The sequence below is a fragment of the Schistocerca nitens genome, chromosome 1 (genome assembly GCF_023898315.1).
Source record: "Schistocerca nitens isolate TAMUIC-IGC-003100 chromosome 1, iqSchNite1.1, whole genome shotgun sequence".
Taxonomy (NCBI): Eukaryota; Metazoa; Arthropoda; class Insecta; order Orthoptera; family Acrididae; genus Schistocerca; species Schistocerca nitens.
The window spans coordinates 265585086-265597205 of record NC_064614.1 but is presented as its reverse complement, the minus strand read 5'-3'; the positions used below and the strand labels follow the sequence as shown (position 1 = coordinate 265597205).

General features: G+C 47.6%; 1 long non-coding RNA gene across 1 annotated transcript in view; it reads left to right on the top strand.

The window, feature by feature from the left end:
* Nucleotides 1–10428, top strand: part of LOC126247792 (uncharacterized) — a 28286-nt gene extending 17858 nt beyond the window's left edge. The window contains exon 2 of the long non-coding RNA XR_007545388.1: nucleotides 9550–10428. This is a non-coding gene — a long non-coding RNA (uncharacterized LOC126247792). The remainder of the gene's footprint in view (nucleotides 1–9549) is intronic.
* Nucleotides 10429–12120: the final 1692 nt, after the last annotated feature.

Here is a 12120-nt window from a genome sequence, read left to right as displayed (position 1 = left end):
AGAACTGACAATAACTTCCTCCTAGGAACCCGGTCATATGCCTTTTCTAGATCTATAAAGCATAGATACAATTCCCTGTTCCACTCATAACACTTTTCCATTATTAGCCGTCAGCTAAAGATCTGGTCCTGACAACCTCTAAGAGGCCTAAACCCACACTGATTTTCATCCAATTGGTCGTCAACTAATACTCGCACTTTCCTTTCAACAATACCTGAGAAGATTTTACCAACAACGCTGATTACCCCCTGCGGGTTCGGGGGTAAGAATAGGCCCGCGGTATTCCTGCCTGTCGTAAGAGGCGACTAAAAGGAGTCTCAACTGTTTCGACCTTTAATGTGATGATCCCCTGAGGGGTTTGACCACTCTATTTCCAAATTTTTCCGTTAGTGCGTACCATTTGGGGAAGGACACCTTACGTGGTGCATCTTAAATCCATCTTGCCCTAAGATCTGGCACACCTGATATTTTCATGGAGTTGGACTTACATCGAGCTTCCGGCCACATCCGCTGCAGTGTGTTCCGGATAGCATCCCTTCCCTCCATTGTGCACTTCCATCTTTGCCCTCGTGATGTACATGGATATTTGGACACCCGACATCCAGCACTGTAGCCAGTCCGTTATGGTGGGGTCGTCATGTACCCTCTTGGTGGTAGCCCCCTGACTACACAGGGATCGCACTGCTGATGCCTGAGCTGTTACCTCCCCACATATGCCGAGGAGTAGATGCCTATCCCTTTGGGGCATCGGGACTCCCGGCAAAGGCCATCCTGCCAGGTGGTCTTTGCTGCGGCTGGGTGGCGCCCGTGGGGAGAGCCCCTGGTCGGAGTGGGTGGCATCAGGGCGGATGACCCGCAATGAAGCGTGGTATATCATCTCTCGCTGGTGGGCCTCCATCAGCAGTCTCTAAGCGATCGAGGTCTAACCTCAATGGAAAGAAATTTGATCAGAGATCATTTCCCTCCCTGGCGGCTCCATGGGAGGAACGTTTGTCCAAAGAAGGCAGTGGAGATTATTCACCCCAATACCTCGTGTGTACGCGAGTAGATGGGGAATCATTTATGTCGACCAAGCCCCAGTTTTTTGTGGAGCATTTAGAGGACTATTTCGGGGAGGTGGCGGGCTTGTCCAAAATGCGCTCTGGGTCAGTTCTCATCAAAACAGCTTCCTCTGCCCAGTCACGGAGGTTGCTCGCTTTTGACAAGTTGGGGGATGTTTCAGTTAGCATTGCGCCCCATAAGAGTCTCAACATGGTCCAGGGTATTATATTCCACAGGGATCTTCTTCTGCAGTCCGACGATGAACTACGCGCCAACCTAGAACGACGAGGTGTTCACTTCGTCCGGCGCGTCCATCGGGGTCCGAGGGATAATCAGGTAGCCACCGGTGCCTTCATCTTGGCCTTCGAAGGTGATGTTTTATCCGAAAAGGTCAAGGTGATGGTTTACCGCTGTGATGTGAAGCCATATATCCCTCCTCCGATGCGGTGTTTTAAATGCTGGAAGTTAGGGCACATGTCATGTCGCTGTACTTCCGGCATCACATGTCGAGATTGTGGACGTCCTTCGTATCCCAATTCTCCATGTGCTCCGCCTCCCATCTATGTTAACTGCGGAGAACACCATTCTCCCTGCTCGCCGGACTGTAGGATATTCCAGAAGGAACGAAAGATAATGGAATATAAGACCCTGGACCGCCTGACCTGCACCGAGGCTAAACGGAAGTATGAGCGGCTCCATCCTGTGGCAATGACGTCGACCTACGCCGCTGCTGCAACAGCGGTTCTCCCATCGTCACTTATCGTTGGCACTAAGATCTGTCAGAATCCACCGGCCCCCTTGGTTGTGGGGGGCACTTCACTCCCTGTTGGTCCTGCTCCATATTCTTCAGGAGCAATACCTCCCCCAACCATCGGGGACATCAGTTCCCCCTTCCCAGCCGGAGAAGAGTAAGACTTCTTTGGCTACTCTCGCCAGGAAGGGGTCCCTTGGGGACCTCCCTTCGCAAGTTCCGACCAGTGGAAAAGCGGACACCCGCAAGTGGCTGAAACAACCACCAGTCCCTGGTCGTAGGGCCTCACGGTCGTCGTCCGTCCCTGAGACTGACCCAGTGAAGCCCTCCAAGCCTGAACCACCGAAGGCACAGCGAGAGAAACAGAAGAAGAAGAAAGTCCCCAAGGCTAACGACATTGCGGTGGCACCCATCCCACCGCTTCCTACAAGCACTGCGTCTGAGGACGAGGTGGAGATTCTGGCGTCCACTGAGGACCTCGATCTCGCCGGTCCCTCAGACGCCATGGAAAACACTAGCACAGGTGCTCATTCGGAGGCAGCAGGTGACCCAGCGGCGTAATCTGCCTTCCCAGTCCCGTCACGCCTTTCTCAGACATGGACAATACCATCCTCCAGTGGAACTGCAGCGGTTTCTTCCACCATCTAGCTGAGCTCCACCAACTTATCAGCCTTCACCCTTTCTTCTGCATTGCACTTCAGGAAACTTGGTTTCCAGCAATGCGAACCCCCGCCCTCCGTGGCTATCGGGGTTATTATAAGAACCGGGCAGCTTATGAAAGGGTGTCTGGTGGCGTCTGCATATATGTCCTTAACTCTCTTCACAGCGAGTCTGTCCCTCTACATACAGCTTTAGAGGCTGTCGCTGTTCGGGTGTGGACGCCACAGGCTGTTGCTGTCTGCAGTCTTTACCTTCCATTGGATGGTGATGTCGCGCAGCATGTCCTGGCTGCGCTGATAGCCCAATTGCCGCCACCCTTCTTGTTACTGGGCGACTTTAACGCCCATAACCCTCTGTGGAGTGGGTCAGTGGCAACAGGTCGAGGCGCCACCGTTGAGCATTTATTGGCGCAGCTCGATCTCTCGATTTTAAATGATGGTGCCTCCACACACTTCCGTGTGGCGCATGGCACATACTCCGCCATTGACCTATCGATCTTTAGCCCTAGCCTCTTACCGTCTGTCCAATGGAGTGTGCATGACGTCCTGTGTGGTAGTGACCATTTTCCAATCTTTCTGTCACTGCCACGGCGTTACTCTTCTGGGCGCCCTAGCAGATGGGCTATGAATAAGGCTGACTGGGACTTGTTCTCCTCCATTGCCGCTATTGAGCCTCTCTAGTGACGACATTGATGCGGTGGTTCACTCAGTCACCACCAGCATCGTTACTGCCGCAGAATCTGCCATTCCCAGTTCTTCTGGGCCCCCTCGGCGGCGGACTGTGCCTTGGTGGTCGCCTGAGATCGCTGAGGCGATTAAAGATCGCCGGCGGGCGCTACAGCGTCACAAGCGACATCCCTGCATTGAACACCTCATCACCTTCAAACGGCTGCGTGCGTGGGCCCGCCGCCTTATCCGCCAAAGCAAGCAGGAGTGCTGGGAGCGGTATGTGTCCACCATTGGCCTCCATGTCTCTCCATCGCAGGTCTGGGCCAAGATCCGACGCCTCTATGGCTATCGGACCCCTGTCAGCGTCCCTGCGCTCTCACTAAATGGAGCAGTTTGTACAGACTCCGACGAAATTGCCAACAGCTTGGCAGAGCATTTTGCTCTTAGTTCCGCTTCTTCCAATTACCCACTGGCCTTCCGCTCCATTAAAGAGCGGATGGAACTTCGGAGCCTTTCTTTTCGCACCCACCATTCTGAATCCTACAATGCTCCATTCAGTGAGTGGAATTTCACAGCGCCCTTGCCGCTTGCCCTGATACCGCTCCTGGGCCAGATCGCATTCACTGTCAGATGCTGAAACACCTTTCAGTGGACTGCAAGCGACGCCTCCTCGACTTTTACAACCGTCTCTGGGTCGAGGGTGAGTTTCCGTCGCAATGGCGGGAAAGCATTGTCATCCCCGTTTTGAAACCGGGCAAGAGCCCTTTGGAGGTGGACAGCTACCGCCCCATTAGCCTCACCAACGTTCTTTGAAAGCTTCTCGAACGGATGGTGAGCCGGCGCTTGAATTGGGTACTGGAGTCTCGGGGCCTTCTGGCTGCGTCTCAGGGTGGATTCCGTAAAGGCCGCCCCGCCACCGACAATCTGGTGAGTCTGGAGTCGGCCATCCGTACTGCCTTTGCCCGCCGTCAGCACCTGGTCGCTGTCTTTTTCGACATGCGGAAGGCGTACGATACGACATGGCGTCATCACATACTTTCTACGCTTCATGGATGGGGTGTTCGGGGCCCTCTGCCGCTCTTTTTCCGAAATTTTCTGTCGTATCGTACCTTCCGCGTGCAAGTCGCGGCCTCTCATAGTTCCTCCCGAGTCCAGGAGAACGGGGTACCACAGGGATCTGTCCTCAGTGTCTGCCTGTTTTTAATCGCAATAAACGGGCTCGCTGCAGCGGTGGGAAATTCTGTCTCCGCTTCCCTGTATGCTGACGACTTCTGCCTTTACTACAGCTCTACTGGCATTGCAGCTATTGAACGTCAGCTACAGGGCGCTATCCGCAAGGCGCAGTCTTGGGCTGTAGCGCATGGTTTTCAGTTTTCGGCTGCCAAGACCCGCGTTATGCATTTCTGCCGGCGCCGAACGGTCCATCCTGAGCCGCGGCTGTATCATGCCGACGAACTCCTTGCTGTGGTGGAGACCCACAGGTTTTTGGGTGTAGTTTTTGATGCCCGGCTGACTTGGCTGCCTCATATTCGGCAGCTTAAACAGGCGTGTTGGCGGCATCTAAATGCTCTGAGATGCTTGAGCCACACCCGCTTGGGCGCCGACCGATCTACCCTGTTACGGCTCTACCAGGCGTTAATCCAGTCCCGTCTGGATTATGGGAGCCTGGATTATGGCTCAGCATCCCCATCTGGCGTTGCAGGTGCTGGACCCAATCCTCCACAGCGGGATACGCCTTGCCACTGGTGCTTTCCGTACCAGCCCTGTGGACAGCATACTAGTGGAGGCAGGTGTCCCTCCACTGCGGTTACGGCGCCAACGTTTGCTGGCCGCTTAAGCTGCCCATGTTTTCAGCTTGCCCGGGCATCCTAACTATCGGCTACTATTCCCAGAGTCGCACGTCCATCTTCCAGAACGTCGATACAGGGCTGGCAGTACGATCGCGGTCCGCGTCCGAGAGCTTCTCTCCGGGCTTGAGGCCTTACTTCTTCCGCCTCCTTTCAGGGCACCTCTGCGTACACCCCCATGGTGTGTGCCTCGCCCTCGCCTTCAGCTGGAATTGGCACAGGGCCCGAAGGACTCAGTCCCTCCGGAGGCCTTCCGCCACCGCTTTCTTTCCCTCCTTGCAATGTATCAGGGCTCTGGCATTGCGTACACTGACGGCTCGATGGTTGCTGGTCGTGCCGGTTATGCGCTTACTCTAGGGGACCATTCCGAACAACGTTCATTGCCGGCTGGCTGCAGCGTTTACACTGCTGAGCTGGTTGCCATCTTTCGTGCCCTAGAGTACATCAGCTCCTGCTCAGGTGAGTCCTTCGTGATCTGTAGCGATTCCCTGAGCGGTTTACGAGCTCTCGACCAGTGTTTCCCTCGTTCTCGTCTGGTGATGGCTATCCAGGAGTCCCTGCATACTCTTGCCCGTTGCGGCCACTCTGTGGTCTTTGTGTGGACCCCCGGTCATCTCGGTATCCCGGGCAATGAATATGTTGACCGCCTGGCGAAAGAGGCCATCAGTAAACCATCTATGGACATTGGCCTCCCAGAGACTGATTTGCGAGCAGTCCTCCGCGGAAAAGTTTTTGCGCTTTGGGACGCTGAATGGCGCGATCGGATCACGCCCAATAAACTCCGTGCCATTAAGGAGACGACGACTGTGTGGCGGTCATCCATGCGAGCCAACCGCAGGGACTCAGTCGTCCTTTGTCGGCTCCGCATTGGCCACTCTTGGCTGACACACAGTTACTTACTGCGTCGGGAGGACCCTCCTCTGTGTCGCTGCGGGGCGGCTTTGACAGTGGCCCACATTTTGTTGGCCTGCCCCCTTTTAGCTGTGGTCAGGCAGACATTAGCGCTGCCTGATACGCTCCCTGCCCTTTTAACCGATGACCCTGTTATGGCTGGCTTAATTTTAAGTTTTATTCGGGCTGGGGGTTTTTATCATTTAATTTGAGTGTTTATGTTTTATTTTATTGTTTTGTGTTGATTCTGTCCTTTGGCCTACGGTTTTAAACTGGGTTTTTAATGTGTTCTCGGTGGTTGGCTTTTCCTTTTTTATTCTATGGTCGACCAACCACCGCCACACTCCGTGTGATTTTAATTTGTTATGTCTGTTCTTTGTCTGAGTTTTTCTTGTCCTGTGTTGTCTGTTGTCTCTATTATCCGTTTTTTTACTCTGTGTGGTAGTTTTTACGTTTTGGAACAAGGGACCGATGACCGTTGCAGTCTAGTCCCTTTAATCCCAAAAACCAACCAACCAACCACAACGCTGATTAAAGAGATGTTTCACTGAGAATGAAATTGGACCTACGCATTCAAGGCGCAACGTGAAAGAGATAAAGTTGTACATCGTCCAATATACTTCGAGCATTTAAAATGTTAGAAAGAAAACTTGAAAACGGACGGAGATGCATTGAGATTGGACACTCTTGTTCAGAAAAAAACAGAACATCTTGATCGACTAGAGATAGGATGTACATATTCTCAGGACATGTACATCAGTGTGTTCTCCAGAAATTATCAGCATTTGGACAATGTCGGCCTGCAAGTTCAATATCAACATTGATATTCTGGCGCAACACCACCTACCAGTAAGATGTGCCTGCGGCTCTCGTTGTCGCTATAAACCAAGGGTAATGGATCTGTGTGGCTTCAGTAGACGTGCAGGATGGCTCGTAGACGTATGCACGAACTTTATCGTCAAATCAGTAAGTTTGAAAGAGGGCGCATTATTGGTATGAGTGTGATGAATCCATCCGGGAAATTGCTGCTCCTGTGGGACAAAGTGTTTCAGCAGCGCAGCGGATGTGTGCAGAATGGTTCACGGAAGGCCGTGAAACACGACGAGATGGGTCAGGTCGCACCAACCAGCCCCCCCCCCCCTTCCCCGCCGAGAAGATCGACACATAATCCGCATGGCATTGCTGGACAGATCTGCGTCCTCCTCGGCTCTGGCGCAACATTGGAACGGTGTAACACATCGTACACTATCAGCGTTCACAGTCCGTCGCTGTTTATTACGGCTTGGGTTACGTGCGCATCGTCCACTTCTGCGCCTACCTGTGACGAATGTGCAGAAACATGCTAGACAGCAATGGTGTATAGAACAACGTCACCGGGTACAGGAATGACGCCACATTGTGTTTTATGACGAAGCCAGGTTCTGTTTGTTTGAAAATAATGCCCGCATTTTAGTTCGCCGCAGACAGAGGAACAGCATCAAAAAAATGGTTCAAATGGCTCTGAGCACTATGGGACTTAACATCTGAGGTCATCAGTCCCCTAGAACTTAGAACTACTTAAACCTAACTAACCTAAGGACATCACACACATCCACGCCCGAGGCAGGATTCGAACCTGAGACCGTAGGGGTCGCGCGGTTCCAGACTTGAGCGCCTAGAACCGGAGCAGCATCACAGTGACTGCATTCGCACAAGACACACAGTGCCAACGTAAGGCTTTATGGTGTGGGGTGCTATTGGGTACAACCACAAATCACAGTTGGTGCTTGTCCAGGGCACTCTGACCATTGAGACATACGTGAATGGCGTCCTGCGAACAGTAGCCATACCCTTTCTGCACAATACTCTAGACGCCATTTTTCAGCTACACGATGAACGACCACATGTTGCTGCATGAAGATGTGCCTTCATGGTGTCACAGGATGTCAGCGCTTTACCCTGGACCGCCAGTTCACCAGACTTGTCGTCAATCGAAAGAGTGTGGAATATGGTGAAACGACGGGTGTAGTGCTGTGACCCAATGCCAACCGTCACAGATGAACTTTGGAACCAGGTGAATGCACTAAGGATGGCTATACTGCAAGACAGCATTCGCGCCTTATAAGCGTCGATGTCATCACGCATGGAACAAGTTATCAGGGCCCACGGCGCACCCTATGCCTACTAGATAACAAGTCACACGCTGAACTGAGGTGACTGAAATCCTAATCATTCCTGCAGAACATATTGATGTACATGTCATGCGAGTATGAACGTCCTTACTTCTAGAAATTCAAGGTGTTCTGTTTTTTTTTTTTTCTGAATGTGAGTGTTGTTGTACAGTTATCTGGCCATTTTTTGTGACAATATTTAAACATGTAATCTGGATTGCCATTAGGTAGACTGAACCGTGACGTGTATCAGTTGCCGAGGATAAAGTTTTGGACGAGAATAAATGGACTAATACGTAAATATGTTTGGAAAGTATTCTACCTTGCGCATACCAAATTTTCTTATTTTTTCACTATACATGTTTCAGTGAAGTTTCCCTTTATTTTTATAAATGGCACATACTGTTGTTCAGGTAGTGTCTGTCATGCACAGCACAGCAGATGATTTCGATAATTTGTCATCTGAAACTGAACGAGAAGCATACACAACAACAACAAACAAATGTTATGGAAGCTTTCTGTTCAATTCCAGATGACAGACTGTACTAAAATACATCTGCTGTACTGCAGATGAGAGGTAGCTACCTGAACAACAGTATGTGCTATTAAGAAAAATAAAGGGAACTCACTGATGATGAAACTACACTAGAACATATATGGGCAAAAGCGAAAGAAAACAGTGGTTGCTCAAGGCAGAGTTCTTACAAAACATTTATTTGTTGAACCAAACATACGTAAAAGTGACGTTTAACCTCAGGATGAATGAGTAAATTGGCTATTTGTTCATAAACACCAAATTACTAAAGTTGTTCACTTACGTATTTTAGTTAAGTGTCACAGGTATAAGTGTTGAAAAAATTCCCTCACGTACCCCCTTTCGATTACACAATTAATTAGTAATTAGCGTGTTGCTAAGTGGGTAGGTATCGGACGAAAGTCCAAAGATCCCGATTTAATGTTCAGTCGCTCCTAGGATTTTTTATATCTCTTGTCGCTTTTTATATGTGAAAAATGCGAAGTTTTACGGTAATTCGCCGCCCATATTATGTTTATCTCCCAGGAAGTGGCTAATCAAGTTAGCCCAAAGATCAGGGGAAGGTAAGAGCATACCAACCCCAACAGAACCATTATTAAAGTACTGTTGCGTTCAAACCAACCTGGGGGTTGAGTAGGGCTTCAGATTCGTTCGTAGCTCTGTTTTATTGCTCGAAATAAAGGATCTGTGCAATTTATTCCGCTGTAGCTTCTCAGGACTATCTATCTATTCAGCTGTATTTTTTCCCTGTAGTACTTATTACAAGATCGATTATGTCTGTTCTTTCAGACGCTTGAAGCTACAGGTGATAGGCAGGCTCAAGTTTGGTTTCTTTCTGCTTCGATAGTAATTTTTGACCTTATGACAGCTGGCTGCAATTGCTAGTGCCATCATTCAACTCTACAGTACTATTAGTCAATAAAACTTGGCAGTAATAGAATTAAATTATCGTCAACTAATTTTCAACTGATAGCATCGCTTTAAAGAAATTTCTTCATGTCCACAGGCATACACAGACGAGCAAAATTCAAATACCGTGGGAGCTGTGGACACATGAACATTATTTGTCGGAGGTCGAGCGGTTCTCGTCGGTTTAACTACGATCTTATATCAACTATGTACTATTTTAGCATTTCAAACACCAAAACACTTGTTACTGTGAATGTATGATGAGTCTATGCTGAAAAGTAGTGGACGGCAAAGCTTCAAAGTCAGTGTAAAATTTATTACATTGAGGGGAATAGAAAATGCTAATCTTACAATATTTCTATTTATTTCTTTTGGTAATGTGATCGCTGAGGTATTCCTGGTGAAACTGATAGATGGAATGCTTTCTGGTATCCAACCGTATTGACGTTTAAATGTCATGAAACTCGAAGTTTCAACGCAACCATATACCTGAAATTGCGGTGAAAGAGGTCGGTGTCTAGTATTATGTGCTGTGGTGGCATACTCAAGAATATGGAAATCTTATAATTACTCACTGTGATACAGTATACTTCACATATCCCCAAACACTTGGATTTGATGATGAGCTGACTTCGGTACCTGATTATGCCATTCCTGAAAACTGCAAAATTTAAAGCTTTGTTAGGTTTTTAGTATTAAATTACCACCGTGTCACATCAGAAACATCTTACAACAACGAAAACTATTTGCTAACTCTTAATCAACTAGTTAGTGATTTTATTTTCAGCCTCTGCGTCAGTAATAGCCGATTATCTCTAAAAACGAAATTTCGAAGAAGAGCTTAAATTACTTTATAAAACTCATTTTTCCTTGCGTTTAAACAACATGGGGCTGATAATTTATAACGTTTAAAATTTGTAGAAATGTATTTGTATTTTGTGTGTTTCATTCTAGAAATAAATGAAATTCGAATTGACGTAAAGTTATTTTATTTATTTATTCTCTTTTTTTGCTCCCACCATTCCTTGTAGCTATTACCCAATATCAGTTGTAGCATATCCATCTTATGCAACATCTATTCCAGTTACGATGTTTCGTAAGTAATCATTTATGTTTATACTTTAATTTATGTAACGTTTCATAATTTCCTTAACCCACTTTTTCTTGACATTTCTAATGGACAACATGTATTATTTTTTAGAACCTGAAGTACTGCTGGGGGAATTATTCACGAAACTGACACTTCATGACATGGAATACAGTACCTTACTTCTAAGCCCTTTGCGAAGCAGTCTCCGCCACAGAAAAAAAGTCTGCATGTTCAACAAGGCGACAGGGACAAAAAGTCTGCAGGCAGAATAAACATGTTAGTTACTCGCAGCAGTTAGACATAACTAGAACCATGTCAGATTGCAATTCACGCTTTGACAGCGACGAGGCATGGTGCACACAAATAACCTCTACTATACTCTGAGGTTGTGAGTTGCTTTTTTATCTCTTGTAACTGCCCTTTGGAACTTATATTAAGTTTTTGTGTGTCCATCCTTCTGACTGAAGGTGTGTGTGACTTCGGCTTCACTTACTGTATAAAGTGAAATATCTGCCGCCGTCCTTTCCGTGATATCTGTTATGTAGAAAACAGTTTCAGTGGCTCTGTTAAGGCCTGAAAATTGTGTATTGAGTCACCGAAACTGGTTGCTGCGTAATAAATAACATCGAAAGGATAGTACATGTGGTTCATTTTATGCCAGGCATTGTTTTATGTCCGTGTTCACATTTCAGTGGCTATCTCTACGCGAAATTTGCCAATGTGAACACCCACTGGATTTTATCCACTATTTTTGGACGTTGTAATGATCAAATAAGTAGTGTCTGATGATTTTTCGGTGCTCTCTGCAACCACTTATTTTTACATACTTATCAGTTAGACATATAGATTGCATATTCGTACTTAAAATCCGCCAGTATTACCATTGCCATTGCACCTATGTGGTCTATTGCTGTCTTTATGAATGACGAATACTTGGCTTTTATAATCCAGGCCGCCCTTCACGAATTTTGTCATGAAACTGTTCCACTGATCTAGTAGATTGGCACAATATTCTCCAGTTATTGTTTCGTCCTTTTGCAAGGTAATCAGTAAGGAAAACCCATTTCCCCTTTTATCTATGAAAATGAGGGTCGTACCTACTGTGACAGAGAGGTGGTCGGAGGTTGGTCAACAATGCCATACAATCCTTTCTTCTTCTTTCATCGGATTTGTGAACTATATCTTTACCAGTTCGAGAACTGTTCATTTTGCCTTCTTACGTTTCTTTCCCTCGTTTCGGAAGACGCATTAAAAGACAGTGAAAGCAGTTTGTGAATTAACTGTCGTTGGAGATTTGTCTTGTCCAGTTCGAATCTTATAATAATGAAGAAGATTAACCAGTTTTTCTGTAAGACAATAAATAATCAAGATCCCTACACAGTTTCGAAACTTTCACACTGCAGACACCTCCTTTCCCTCGCATACACCGCAGCAAAACTTGAATCAGTTAGTAAAACAGAAAGCTGACTCCATAAACAACATACAGATAAAAAAAGGATCTCTCGCTATGCTAAAGTGGACCGCTTCGCTTGACTTTTCCATTTGTCGCACACTGATTCGTAATGAATGGGAGCATAT